At 43.7% G+C, this 14,361-nt stretch overlaps 1 protein-coding gene across 1 annotated transcript in view; it reads left to right on the plus strand.

Moving 5' to 3' along the window:
- The first annotated feature begins 2,589 nt into the window (after nt 1-2,589).
- The window catches only part of ANKRD27 (ankyrin repeat domain 27), a 72,883-nt gene continuing 61,111 nt past the window's right edge, over nt 2,590-14,361 (plus strand). Inside the window, exon 1 of the mRNA XM_038753426.1 lies at nt 2,590-2,655. The gene's annotated coding sequence lies outside the window, so the exon portion shown is untranslated. The remainder of the gene's footprint in view (nt 2,656-14,361) is intronic.

Consider the following 14,361-nt stretch of genomic DNA (forward strand, 5'->3'; position numbering starts at 1 on the left):
ACTGTACTAAGCGCTAACACGTCAAGCACTGTTCTAAGCGCTGGGGCAAATACAAGCACATCTGGTTCATTCATTCATTCATTCAATCGTATTTATTGAGCGCTTACTGTGTGTTGAGCACTGTACTAAGCACATCTGGTTATACAGTCACTGTACTAAGCGCTACCACATCAAGCACTGTTCTAAGCGCTGGGGCAAATACAAGCGCATCTGGTTCATTCATTCAATCGTATTTATTGAGCGCTTACTGTGTGCAGAGCACTGGACTAAGCACATCTGGTTATACAGACACTGTACTAAGCACTGAGGCTTAGTACAGTCACTGTTCTAGACTGTGAGCCCGCTGTTGGGTAGGGACCGTCACTCTATGTTGCCAACTTGTACTCCCCAAGCGCTTAGTACAGTGCTCTGCACACAGTAAGCTCTCAATAAATACGATTGAATGAATGAATGTACTAAGCGCCAACACAGCGTGGCTCAGTGGAAAGAGCACGGACTCTGGAGTCAGAGGTCGTGAGTTCAAATCCTGACTCCACCACTTGTCACCTGGGTGACTTTGGGCAAGTCACTTCTCCCCCTTCTAGCCTGTGAGCCCACTGTTGGGTAGGGACCGTCTTTATATGTTGCCAACTTGTACTTCCCAAGCACTTAGTACAGTGCTCTGCACACAGTAAGCACTCAATAAATACGATTGATTGATTGATTGATTCCCTGGGCCTCAGTTAACTCATCTGTCAAATGGGGATTAAGACCGTGAGCCCCCCGTGGGACAACCTGATCACCTTGTATTTATTCAATCATATTTATTGAGCGCTTACCGTGTGCAGGGCACTGTACTAAGCACTTGGGAAGTACAAGTCAGCAACGTATAGAGACGCTCACAGTGAGGAAAGTGGAGATAGGAGTTCGGCTTCTTTTTAATCTTTCCATTTCTATCTTAAACTTGATATGAATGAAGGCAGCGCTTAGAACAGTGCTTTGCACATAGTAAGCGCTTAATAAATGCTATTATTATTATTATTATTATTATTATTATAACACGTCAAGCACTGTTCTAAGTGCTGGGCTTGAGGCCTTAGCCCAGTAATAATAAATGCTATTATTATTATTATTAATGACATGTCAAGCACTGTTCGAAGCGCTGGGCTTGAGGCCTTAGCCCAGTAAGGGAATACTTTGCTCCCCAGATCTTCTCGTTCATCCTCCCAGCCCCGTTTCTCAGCCTCCCTTCCCGGTTTGGGAATGAAATCCAGGGGCAAAGTGGGAATTTTGGTTATCCCAGTCTGAGCCCCTTCCTTCCTCTCCCCCTCCTCCCCCTCTCCATCCCCCTCATCTTACCTCCTTCCCTTCCCCACAGCACCTGTATATATGTATATATGTTTGTACATATTTATTACTCTATTTATTTATTTATTTTACTTGTACCTATCTATTCTATTTATTTTATTTGGTTAGTATGTTTGGTTTTGTTCTCTGTCTCCCCCTTTTAGACTGTGAGCCCACTGTTGGGCAGGGACCGTCTCTATATGTTGCCAACTTGGACTTCCCAAGCGCTTAGTACAGTGCTCTGCACACAGTGAGCGCTCAATAAATAGGATTGATTGATTGATTACCTCCTTCCCTTCCCCACAGCACCTGTATATATGTATATATGTTTGTGCATATTTATTACTCTATTTATTTATTTAACTTGTACCTATCTATTCTATTTATTTTGTTAGTACGTTTGGTTTTGTTCTCTGTCTCCCCCTTTTAGACTGTGAGCCCACTGTTGGGTAGGGACCGTCTCTCTATGTTGCCAACTTGGACTTCCCAAGCGCTTAGTACAGTGCTCTGCACACAGTAAGCGCTCAATAAATACGATTGATTACCTCCTTCCCTTCCCCACAGCACCTGTACATATGTATATATGTTTGTACATATTTATTACTCTATTATTTATTTATTTTACTTGTACCTATCTATTCTATTTATTTTATTTTGTTAGTACGTTTGGTTTTGTTCTCTGTCTCCCCCTTTTAGACTGTGAGCCCACTGTTGGGTAGGGACCGCGTCTCTCTATGTTGCCAACTTGGACTTCCCAAGCGCTTAGTACAGTGCTCTGCACACAGTAATTGCTCAATAAATACGATTGATTGATTGATTGATCATTATTATTATAACACGTCAAGCACTGTTCTAAGCGCTGGGCTTGAGGCCTTAGCCCAGTAAGGGAATACTTTGCTCCCCAGATCTTCCCGTCCACCCTCCCAGCCCCGTTTCTCAGCCTCCCATCCCGGTTTGGGAATGAAATCCAGGGGCAAAGTGGGAATTCTTTCCAGGATTCGGGAAAAGCTTGTATTGGAGTGGGGGGGGGGAAGGAGGAGGGCCGCGCATGCGCAGTTCGCCCAGCCGCCCGTCGCTCCCGAGGCGGCTCCGGCGCTAGGCAAGCCCCGCCCCCCTCCGGCGCCGGCCCTCGATGATTGGCCGATATCCACGTCCATCTCGCAACGTCGGCTGCTCATTGGCTCTCTGGAGGCTGGCCCGCCCCTGAGCGGAGACGTGATTGGTCGAAAGGTTGTTGGGTGCGGCGGGGAGGGGAGCAGGGGGGCGAGCCGTCGGCTGGTGTCGCCTCCTCCAGGACGGGCAGGAAGTAGCACAATGTTGCCTCTCTGAGTAAGTGATTTCTAAGATCATTCCCTTTCCCTTCCCCACAGCACCTGTATATATGTTTGTACATATTTATTACTCTTTATTTTACTTGTACATATCTATTCTATTTATTTTATTTTGTTAGCACGTTTGGTTTTGTTCTCTGTCTCCCCCTTTTAGACTGTGAGCCCACTGGTGGGTAGGGACTGTCTCTATATGTTGCCAACTTGTACTTCCCAAGCGCTTAGTCCAGTGCTCTGCACACAGTAAGCGCTCAATAAATGCGATTGATTTTTTTTCTGCCCTCTTTTGCACTGGACCCTCTTCCTCTAGCTTTGAAGTGCTCGAGGGAGGAGGAGGGGGCTCTTTCCATTGTTGATAACCAGAATAATGATGGAATTTATTAGACTGTGGGCCCACTGTTGGGTAGGGACTGTCTCTCTATGTTGCCAACTTGTACTTCCCAAGAGCTCAGTACAGTGCTCTGCACACAGTAAGCGCTCAATAAATACGATTGATTGATTTATTAAGCGCTTACTATGTGCAAAGCACTGTTCTGAGTGCTGGGGAGGGGTTATAAGGGGATCAGGTGGGGCCACGGGGGCCTCCCAGTCTTCACCCCCATTTTCCAGATGAGGCAACAGAGGCCCAGAGAAGTGAAGTGACTTGCCACTGTTGGGTAGGGGCCGTCTCTATATGTTGCCAACTTGTACTTCCCAAGCGCTTAGTACAGTGCCCTGCGCACGGTAAGCGCTCAATAAATACGGTTGAATGAAGTGACTTGCCCGAAGTCACACAGCTGACAAGTGGCGGAGGTGGGATTTGAACCCACGACCTCTGACTCCAAAGCCCGGGCTCTTTCCACAGATATTTAGTTATCATTTTAATAATAATGATGATGGTATTTGTTAAGGGCTTACTATGTATGAAGCACTGTTCTAAACGCTGGGGGGATACCAGGTGATCAGGTTTTCCCACGTGGGGCTCAAAGTCTTAATCCCCATTTTACAGATGAGGCAACTGAGGCCCAGAGAAGTGAAGTGGCTTGCCCGAAGTCACACAGCTGACAAGTGGCGGAGGTGGGATTTGAACCCATGACCTCTGACTTCAAAGCCCGGACTCTTTCCATAGATATTTAGTTATCATTTTAATAATAATAATGATGATATTTAAGCACTTACTATGTATGAAGCACTGTTCTAAGCGCTGGGGGGATACCGGGTGATCAGGTTTTCCCACGTGGGGCTGAAAGTCTTAATCCCCATTTTACAGATGAGGCAATTGAGGCCCAGAGAAGTGAGGTGACTTGCCCAAAGTCACACAGCTGACAAGTGGCGGAGTCGGGATTTGAACCCACGACCTCTGACTCCAAAGCCCGTGCTCTTTCCACAAATATTTAATCATTTTAATAATAATGATGGCATCTGTTAAGTGCTTACTATGTATGAAGCAGTCTTCTAAGCACTGGGGGGGATACTAGGTGATCAGGTTTTCCCACGTGGGGCTCAAAGTCTTAATCCCCATTTTACAGATGAGGCAACTGAGGCCCAGTGAAGTGACTTGACCGAAGTCACACAGCTGACAAGTGGCGGAGTTGGGATTTGAACCCATGACTTCTGATTCCAAAGCCCCGGCTCTTTCCACCGAGCCATGCTGCTTCTGCGACCGGGCCGCATTTATCATATTTATCGAGCCCTTCCCGGGGGCAAGGCCCCCTGCAAAACCGCATGCATTGACCCGTGGGGTGCAGTTGCTCCCCAGTCCCCCTTCAATAAAATACAGACAAAACGATGGTATTTAAGCGCTTACTACATGCCAAGCACTGTTCTAAGCGCTGGGACCTTCCTTCCCAGGCCTCTGGCCAGGAGGGCACCCACTGAGGTCAGGACATGGGGAATAATAATAATAATAATGATGGCATTTGTTAAGCGCTTACTATGTGTAGAGCACTGTTCTGAGCCCTGGGGGGGATACAAGGTGAGCAAGTTGTCCCATGTGGGGCTCACAGTCTTAATCCCCATTTTACAGATGAGGTAACTGAGGCTCAGAGAAGTTAAGTGACTTGCCCAAGGTCACACAGCAGACATGTGGCGGAGTCGGAATTCGAACCCGTGACCTTTGACTCCCAAGCCCGTGCTCTTTCCACTGAGCCACGGAACTGTCTAGGCCGGGAGAAACCCAATGGTGCAGCTGCTCAGTGGAGCAGAAAAAGTTGCCCAGCTGAGCTGTCTTAATAATAATAATAATAATGATGGTAATTTGTTAAGTGCTTGCTATGTGCAAAGCGCTGGGGAGATACAAAGTGATCAGGTTGTCCCACGTGGGGCCCACAGTCTTCATCCCCATTTTACAGAGGAGGGAACTGTGGCCCAGAGAAGTGAAGTGACTTGCCCAAAGTCACACAGCTGGCAAGCGGTGGAGTCGGGATTAGAACCCACGACCTCCGACTCCCCCAAGCCCGGGCTCTTTCCACTGAGCTACGCTGCTTCCCTGTCTTGCCGGAAGGCCCTGGCTGCAGCCTCGTCCTGTTAGATGGGGTGTCCTCTTTTAAGGGGGGACACACACCCCTCTGCTTCCTACTTGAAGCCAATTGTGCTGTCAGAGGAAGTCCCCAGAAAGTGTCTGTTCTACCTTGGTAATAATAATAATGGCATTTGTTAAGCGCTTACTACGTGCCAAGCACTGTTCTAAGCGCTGGGGTGGATACAAGGTGATCAGGTTGTCCCACCTGGGGCTCACGGTCTTCATCCCCATTTTACAGATGAGGGAACTGAGGCCCAGAGAATAATAATAATAATGATGGCATTTGTTAAGTGCTTACCATGTGCAAACACTGTTCTAAGCGCTGGGGAGGATACAAGGTAATCAGGTTGTCCCACGTGGGGCTCATGGTCTTAATCCCCATTTTACAGATGAGGGAACTAAGGCCCAGAGAAGTGAAGTGAAGGCCCCCTCGTCCCCCCTCTCCATCCCCCCCATCTTATCTCCTTCCCTTCCCCACAGCACCTGTATATATGTATATATGTCTGTACATATTTATTTATTTTACTTGTACATATCTATTCTATTTATTTTATTTTGTTAGTATGTTTGGTTTTGTTCTCTGTCTCCCCCTTTTAGACTGTGAGCCCACTGTTGGGTAGGGACTGTCTCTATATGTTGCCAACTTGTCCTTCCCAAGCGCTTAGTACAGTGCTCTGCACACAGTAAGCGCTCAATAAATGCGATTGATTGATTGATTATGTCAAAGGAGATGCCCCACTCTGTTTGGCTTTCCCTGCTGCTGAGGAATTTCGGTGGTAAGCACTTAGTACAGTGCTTTGCACACAGTAGCGCTCAATAAATATGATTAATAATAATAATGGAGCAACTTTTTTTTCTTTTGAAAAACAAAAGCAGCTACTTGAGTTGCTTTGCCGTGTGACCCTCTTGAATTCCAGGTTAGGTCCGCAGTAGAAGAAAAGGTGCTGACATTTTTGAGCATTACTGATTGTGTGTGTCTCCTAATATTTGCTTCATTGCTTTGATATGCTTAAAGGTTCACGTTGCTTTCCTTCGCCACTTAAAAAAAATAAACCTGGAAAATTTCTTTTTAATTGCAGTATTAAAATACTTTCTAGCTTTCTCTTGCAAGCAGTGTGACTAGAGTTTCAATTTATTTAAGTTGTATTTGTCTTTTTTGTTTTGTTTTTTCCATTCTGTATATGTCAAAAATAATCCTGATTCTCAACAAGCAGATTGTTTTGTCCTTGCTGCTGGTTTCAGGCACATGGGTAGTTTCACTTCATTTAATACCAGTGAAGAATAAGTACAGTTGCTTGTTCAAAGGAAGTTTAGTCCTGAATTTGCTACTTTGTGAAGGCAGTTCATTTCTCTCTAATTCATTTAAAGTTTCAGCTCCAAAAGGTAATACTGAACTGTAAATAATGCTGAATAACTGTAAAGTGACTTTTTCAGTCTGACTTTTCAAGTGTTGTCTGAGAGCTGCTTTTACAGTTTTTGGGTTGAAAATTGCTTAAGAATTTAATAATAATAGCGGTATTTGTTGAGTGCTTACTATGTGCCAGGCACTGTACTAAGTGCTGGGGTGGATACAAACAAATCGGGTGGGACACAGTCCCGTGTCTCATGTAGGGCTCACAGTCTCAATCCACATTTTACAGATGAGTTAACCGAGGCCCAGAAAAGTGAAGTGACTTGCCCAAGGTCACACAACAGACAGGTGCAACAATAACTGGAATTTTTGTTCCTGACTTCTAGTCTCTTTAATGGCATATTTCAGGCACTAGTGTTACCAGACATGTCATGCATTGCCTTTTAAAATGTATTTTAGCTGTAGGGTATGGAGGTGTTCTTCCTGATATTAATGATGGTATTTGTTAAGTGCTTACTATGTGCCAAGCACTGTTCTTATAATGTACAGTGTTTAGCAAAGATGATGGATAAAGTGCAGCAGCAGATTTAGGTTTACAAATCAGCCCGATCTTCAAAGGAAAAAAAGCAAGGTGACTTTCTGCATCTTGAAAGTGTTCTTGAAGAAGGAACTATCAGAACTTTCCCTATAAAGGTTGATTTTAAATGCTTATTAAAGTGATGCCCCTATTTCATAGTGTTGTATGAGGACAGGCTTCTTTCAAGGTTTGAAAAGTTCCAGGAAAGGCTAAGACTTGAATGTAAAATAAGTAACTGTGTGTCACCAAGGTAGAGGTACTCTTTAAGAACTACTGTGGGTTTCAGTCTGAGAATTATGTCAGGAAGTGTTTATGAATTTAAGTAATCCCTCTTCAAATCAGCAAATTGAAACTCAGTAAACATTAAATCAGCAGAGTGCTCAGAGTGAAAAGCAGGTGGTATCTTTTGAGTGATAGTACTTATAACTTTAGTAGTATTTATGTATCTCTCTGTTTTCAAAGTGCTTAGTAATTCAATTTCATTATACTTCAGAATGACTGGGTAGTGACTGGTGTAGTAAAATCTCATATAGCATGACTTCAGAAGGCAAAAATTCAAGCAAGACATACTATATACAGCTAAACCCCAGGAGAATTGGAAGTTTGGCCTTGGAAGTTAGGGCAACCGAACTTTTTATTAGTCATTGGGATGCTAATTTAAAGAAAAGCTTGGAAGAGGGAAGTGCTTGAATCGATAATATTTTTATTTAAACTGATTCTGGCCACGAGGCCAGAGTGATGAGAGAAGTGATACTTGGAAAAAAAAAAGTGGAAGAAAATCATAACTACACATACAAAAAGTTGGCTAACTTGCTTGGTGGCCTCTTGTATTCCTGACTTGGGTGGACTCCAGGAGCTGACTTGAATCTCTGTTGATTTCTGCCCCAAGCTAATTCCTCTGAACTCTAGCCACAATTCCCACCTCTCCTCCATCCTGGCTTGGGCCCTAGGTCATTGACAGGCAGCTCAGTATTCCCACTATCCCTAAGAAATCTTGACAGGGGGCAGAGCAAGGTCAGACAGTCTGAAATACTTATTGAACTCCTCTGATATGCGGGAGGGTTGTGTTAAGCATTTTGGAAAGTTGGGTAGACCTAAAAGACACTGTCTCGGCCTTCAGGGATTTCACAGTTTGTTGGAGGAAACAGCACAAATCCACAGCTTTGCAAGTAATGAGAGTAGAAGGACAAAGATACAACTGTTAAGAGTGTTAGGAAAGAAGAAAACATAAATAAATACATGTCTAAGGTGACAGGATGACAGGGCCTAGTGGTGGAAATTCTTTATTGTATACCTCCTGGAGGCTATGGGATTTCAGGAATGCTTTGGAAACGGGGAGAGTTGTGGCCTGCTGGATTTGTAGGGTCATCTAGAACGAGGCACTGTCAGAATAGCTTGGAAAGAGCCAAGCATGAAATCCTAGGAAGGAGAGCGCAATGTAAAATTTTACTTTTTTTTTCTGAGGACTTCAAAAATGGGGAAGTGTAGTGGTCTGGCAGGTTTGTGTGAATTTCAGGCTGGGTGAACAGCATGAGCAAATGGTTGGAGGTGGGGAAGCTTTAGGCTGAGGGTCATTTAAGTGAGCTTGCAAAGAGGGCAAACTGGGGGGTAACTGGTGAAGAGAGCTAATGCGTAGTAGTAATAATAATTGTGGTATGTAAGGGCCAATTATGGGGTTTAAGTGCCAAATACTTGGTAAATTCATGATAATCAGGTCAGACACAGTCCCTGTTCCGCTTGGGTCTCACATCCTTAAGACTGTAAATTCATTGTCAGCAGAGAATTTGTCTGTTTATTATTATATTCTACTCTCCCAAGCGCTTAGTAAAGTGCCTTGCGTGTCATAAGCGCTCAGTAAATACAATCGAATGAATGAGGGTGAGCATTTCATCCCATATTACAGATGAGGCACAGAGAAATTAAGTGATTTGCCCAAGGTCACACAGCAGGTAAGTGAAGGAGCTAGGATTAATAATAATAATAATAATGATGGCATTTGTTAAGTGCTTACTATGTGCAAAGCACTGTTCTAAGCACTGAGGAGGATACAAGGTGATCAGGTTGTCCCACGTGGGGCTCACAGTCCTAATCCCCATTTTACAGATGAGGTAACCGAGGCACAGAGAAGTTAAGTGACTTGCCCAAAGTCACTTGGTAAATTAAACTTGATTAAACTTGGTAAACTTGATTAAAACCCTGGTCCCCTGGGGAAAGGGGTTGGACAGCTTGAAGCCAGTTGTCAGGCGTTTTGGCTTTATGTAAAGGGAAATGGGGAAACCGTTAGAAGTTTTCGAAGATTGGATGATGATGATGGCATTTATTACGCGCTTCCTGTGTGCAAAGCACTGTTCGAAGCGCTGGAGCGAGAGATGTGCTGAGCAGAACTTCTGGAAGGTGATTTGGGCAGTGCTGTGTAGTATAGGCTGAAGAGGAGATAGAAAGTGTGAAGGCGGGGAGATCAGTGAGGAAACTGATGCAATTGTCTAACTGATAAAACAGAAGGTTGGGCCAGGGGACTCACTGTTTGGGTGGAAAGAAAGAAATGGGCCTGGAACACATTGTGGAGGAAGAAGCAGCAGGATTTAGCAGTTGAATTTTAGTATTTAATTTATGTATCGATTTCAAATTTTGTAGTGATTTGTCTGTTGCGTGGCACGTGCTACACTAAGTGCTTGAGGAACACCCCAAAATACCAGTTACAGTTCCAGCCTTCTGAGGAGTTAAGTTCCTTGTTATCTTTTTAGATTTAAGTTCCTTGTTATCTTTTTAGATAACCAGCTTCCAGTGGGACAGTAACCGTGTCCAACATAATTGTCGTGTATCTACCCAAGCTATTAACACAATGCTTTGGTTTAACACCATAATTGTATGATTAATTAATACCATAATTAATTTTAGCACAACTGTCATGCTAAAACTGAATTGGAATTTTTCTATGAAGTATTTAAAGTAGACATCGACAATCACTCAGATTTGATGATTCGTCGAAAAATGTCCAAGCTCACCTTCAAGAAAAGGAGCATCGATAATCTAAATCCCTTCCTCTCGCCTCGTATACAGATATCCCAGATTCTTTTTGGTTTTCCGCTTATGCTCCCAAACCAGGGCACGTTTGCTAGACCAAACTCTTTGGAAATCTTGGAGTACGTCACTAATTTATCAGTAATATAAATAAGAAATGAGTGGTGTATCTAATTGCCATCGATTAGCCAAATATCTGGAAGACGCATCCCTAAGATGCCTATGGAAAGTGAATTTTATATGGGGAGAGAATTGTATCCCTCAGCACCAAAATAGATGTCCATAATTACTAATGGTTGAACTAGTGCAGTAATAATAAAATTGTGGTATTTGTTAAGCGTTTACTATGTGCCAGGCACTGTACTAAGCACTGAAGTGGATTCAAGCAAATCGGGTTGGACACAGTTCCTGTCCCGCATAAGGCTCATATTCTTAATCCCCATTTTACAGGTGAGGTAACTGAGGCACAGAGAAGTGAAGTGACTTGCCAAGGCCACCCAGCAGAGAAGTGGCGGAGCCAGAATTAGAACTCATGACCTTCTGACTCCCAGCCCTGTGCTCTATCCATTAAACCATGTTATACAACCTGCAGTCTTTTCTCATGGTTGAGGACTTGATATAAACTTTTTGATTTAACATATTGTTGAGGAAATAGACCACGAGAACGTCACAAGACTTTCAATTTCAGTAGTAAAGACAGATCCAGCTTTCCTCTCAATATTCGTACTGTAACTTTTGGTAGTATCTGAGCTACTTGGTGTTTGGTTTTTCTTCCTTAAACTCTTCGTCAGATTCATTTACCCGAATTTCCCCTTAAAAATCATTCGATACAGAGTTATTTTAGAACATGGGTGAAACTGGAGTAATAGTTCCTTTTTTAATGACACCTGATAAGTGCTTTCTCTGTGTCAAACACTGTTTTAAGTGCTGGGGTGGGTACAAGAGAAGCAGCGTGGCTCAGTAGAAAGAGCCCGGGCTTTGGAGTCAGAGGTCATGGGTTCAAATCCTGACTCCGCCAATTATCAGCTGTATGACTTTGGGCAAGTCACGTAACTTCTCTGTGCCTCAGTTACCTCATCTGTAAAATGGGGATTAAGACTGTGAGCCCCCCCACCATGGGACAACCTGATCACCTTGTAACCTCCCCAGTGCTTAGAACAGTGCTTTGCACATAGTAAGCGCTTAATAAATGCCATTATTATTATTATTATTATTATTACAAGTTAATTAGTTCAGACACACCCTGTCCCGTAAGGGCCATACAGTCTAAGCAGGAGGGAGGACAGGTTTAAGCCCCATTTTACAGTTGAGGAAACTGAGGCATAGCGTAGTGAAGTGACTTGCCCAAAGTCACGCAGCAAGCGGTTGGCAGAGCAGGGATTAGAACCCAGGTCCCTCTGACCCCCAGGCCTATGCTCTTTCCACTAGGCCATGCTGCTTTTCTCCTATGTAAGTGCTGGTTTATTTCATATAGTTTCTCAGAATGAAAATAAATTTACCAAGCCTTCCTTTCCCATCCTGAGCTCCTAGATTCTCATATAAATCCAGTGCTTTTTGATTCCTTAATGTATAACGCGATGTTACCGGGTTTTGTATTAAACATTCCAAGCTAGTTTAACACAAGAGCAGTTGTTTAGCAGGCTAGCCATTAACAGAACTCATATCACCATTAAACATGTTCACAATCCAATTAAGCAGATACGACAATCTGTGTTTTAAGGAAGGTATTAGGCACACCTCCTCCAAGAGGCTTTGCCTGACTAAGCCCCCCTTTCCTCTTCTCCCACTCCCTTCTGCATCACCCTGACTTGCTCCCTTTGTTCATCCCCTCCTCCCAGCCCCACAGCACTTATGTACATATCTGTTATTTATTTATATTAATGTCTGTCCATGCTCCTTACCAGACTACAAGCTCATTGTGAGCAGGGAATATATCTGTTTATTATTGTATAGTACTCTGCACATAGCACTAAACAACTACGATTGAGTGAATGAAGGATTGAATGAAAATGCAAGATTGTTGAGTATCAGGCTCTGTTAAATCCACTTTTGTGTGTCTGTGTGTACCCTCACAAAATACATAGTCATTCATTCAATCGCATTTATTGAGCGCTTACTGTGTGCAGAGGAGTGTACTAAGCGCTTGAAAACCTAGGACACTAATGTGTTTTCAAATGCTGGATGGCGGGGTGGGGGTTCTTCAATCAATCAGTGGTATTTATTGAGCACTTACTATGTGCAAAGCACTGTACTAAGCACTTGGAGAGCACAATACAACAATATGTTCCCTTCCCACTAGGAGCTTACAGTCTAGAGGGATATAATCGGGTTGGACACAGTCCCTGTCCCACTCGGGGCTTACAGTCTAAGTAGGAAGGAGTAGGATTTAATCTCCATTTTACAGATGAGAAAACTGAGGCCCAGAGAGGTTGAGTGGCGCATCCGAGGTCACACAGCAGGTAAGTGGTAGAGCGGGATCAGAACCCAGGCCCTCCGATTCCTAGGCTTGGGTTTTTTTTTTTTTTTTGCCACTAAGCCCTGGTGCATAGTGTCAGCCTTGGAACTGGAGATGCACTTGATCTACAATTCCATACTGTAATCTGTTGTTTTCAAACATTGCATCTTGTTTTTGCTTAGAAATAATGACCCATTTGGTGGAAATTATTCCTGCTTAGCCTCTGCCAAAAGTAAAATTGGGGGGAAGGAAATTCAAATTTTGGCTGCCGGGATGGGAACACTTTTATTTCACAGACTCAAATTGTAAGCATCATTCATAATGTAAAAGATGGAAAAGTTTGTAGTTTAAGTTGGGGGGGGGGGGGGCCTGGATTCGGATGCCGGTGCCGAAAAGTCACTGAGAACAGGAGAGAGTCAGGCACAGAATAAGAGACTTCCAAAAGAGAGGCCTTCTCCGACTAACCCCTAGTTTCCCCACATTGTTTGCCTTTTTTCTGGCATTTGTTAAGCGCTTACTGTGAGCCAGGCACTGTACTAAGTGCCGGGGTAGATCCAAGCTAATCAGTTTTGACCAAGTCCAGGTCCCACATGGGGATCACGGTCTTAATCCCCATTTTCCAGATGAGGTAACTGAGGCACAGAGAAATGAAGTGACTTGCCCAAGGTGATACAGCAAACAAATGGAGGAACTGGAATTAGAACCCAGGTTCTCTGGATTCTCAGGCCCATACTCTGTTCAGTAGATCAATGCTGCTGTTTGTTCTCCCCTTTCCTGCTGTGCGGAGCACTGTAGTAAGCACTTGGGGGAGTGCAATACAACAATAAACAGACACATTCCTGCCCACAACTAGCTCACAGTCTAGAGGGTGAGACAGACATTAATATAACTAAATTACAGCTATCTACAGGTATATACATATATACTGTGGGGATGGGAGGGAGGATGAATGAAGGAGCAAGCAAGAGCAGCACAGAAGGGAGTGGGAGCAGAGGAGGGCTTAGTCAGGGAAGGCTTCTTGGAGGAGGTGTGCCTTCAATAGGCTTTGAAATGGGGAAGAGCAATTATCTGACCGATATGAGGAAGGCCAGAGGCAGGATGTGGGCGAGCTAGACAAGATCAAGTGAGAAGTGAGAAGGTTGCCTGCCTGCCACCTTCCATTTCATATTATCCACCCTTTTGTTTGCCATCCATGCCCGGTCTGTGAAGATCCACTGTGAGCCCATTGTTGGGTAGGTCTCTATCTGTTGCCGAATTGTACTTTCCAAGCGCGTAGTACAGTGCTCTGCATACAGTAAGCACTCAATAAATAGGATTGAATGAATGAATGTGTGGAATCTAAATAGCCAGTGGTCAGCTTCACGTTGGGTGCTTTAGCCACCAGTTATAGTGCTCTACAATTTGATTTTAATTTCACTGTGATCTTAGAACAGTGCTTTGCACACAGTAAGCGCTTAACAAATGCCATTATTATTATTATTATTTCCATTTTTACCCCATCCCTTGTTAGCAAAATGAGTATCAGAAAGTTTAGAAAAGGGAAGGAAAAGTGAACTTATTTTACAATGATTTTGGGGGGGTAATTTTTCTAGAGTAATTTGTATTTGTGTTATTACAAAGAATGTTAAAGTAGGCTAAGTAAAATTGACGCTTTCCCACTGTTGGACCATTGTTATTGATATTTACCATGTTTAGTGGAGGCTTAGAATGCTTGTTTTTGACTTATAAAGCTCACCTTAGCCAGGGTGATCATAGCTAGAGTGTCCCTGTTTGTTCTCCCATACGTCTTTAGTTTTACTAGGC

The sequence above is a fragment of the Tachyglossus aculeatus genome, chromosome 11, assembly GCF_015852505.1.
Source record: "Tachyglossus aculeatus isolate mTacAcu1 chromosome 11, mTacAcu1.pri, whole genome shotgun sequence".
Taxonomy (NCBI): domain Eukaryota; kingdom Metazoa; phylum Chordata; class Mammalia; order Monotremata; family Tachyglossidae; genus Tachyglossus; species Tachyglossus aculeatus.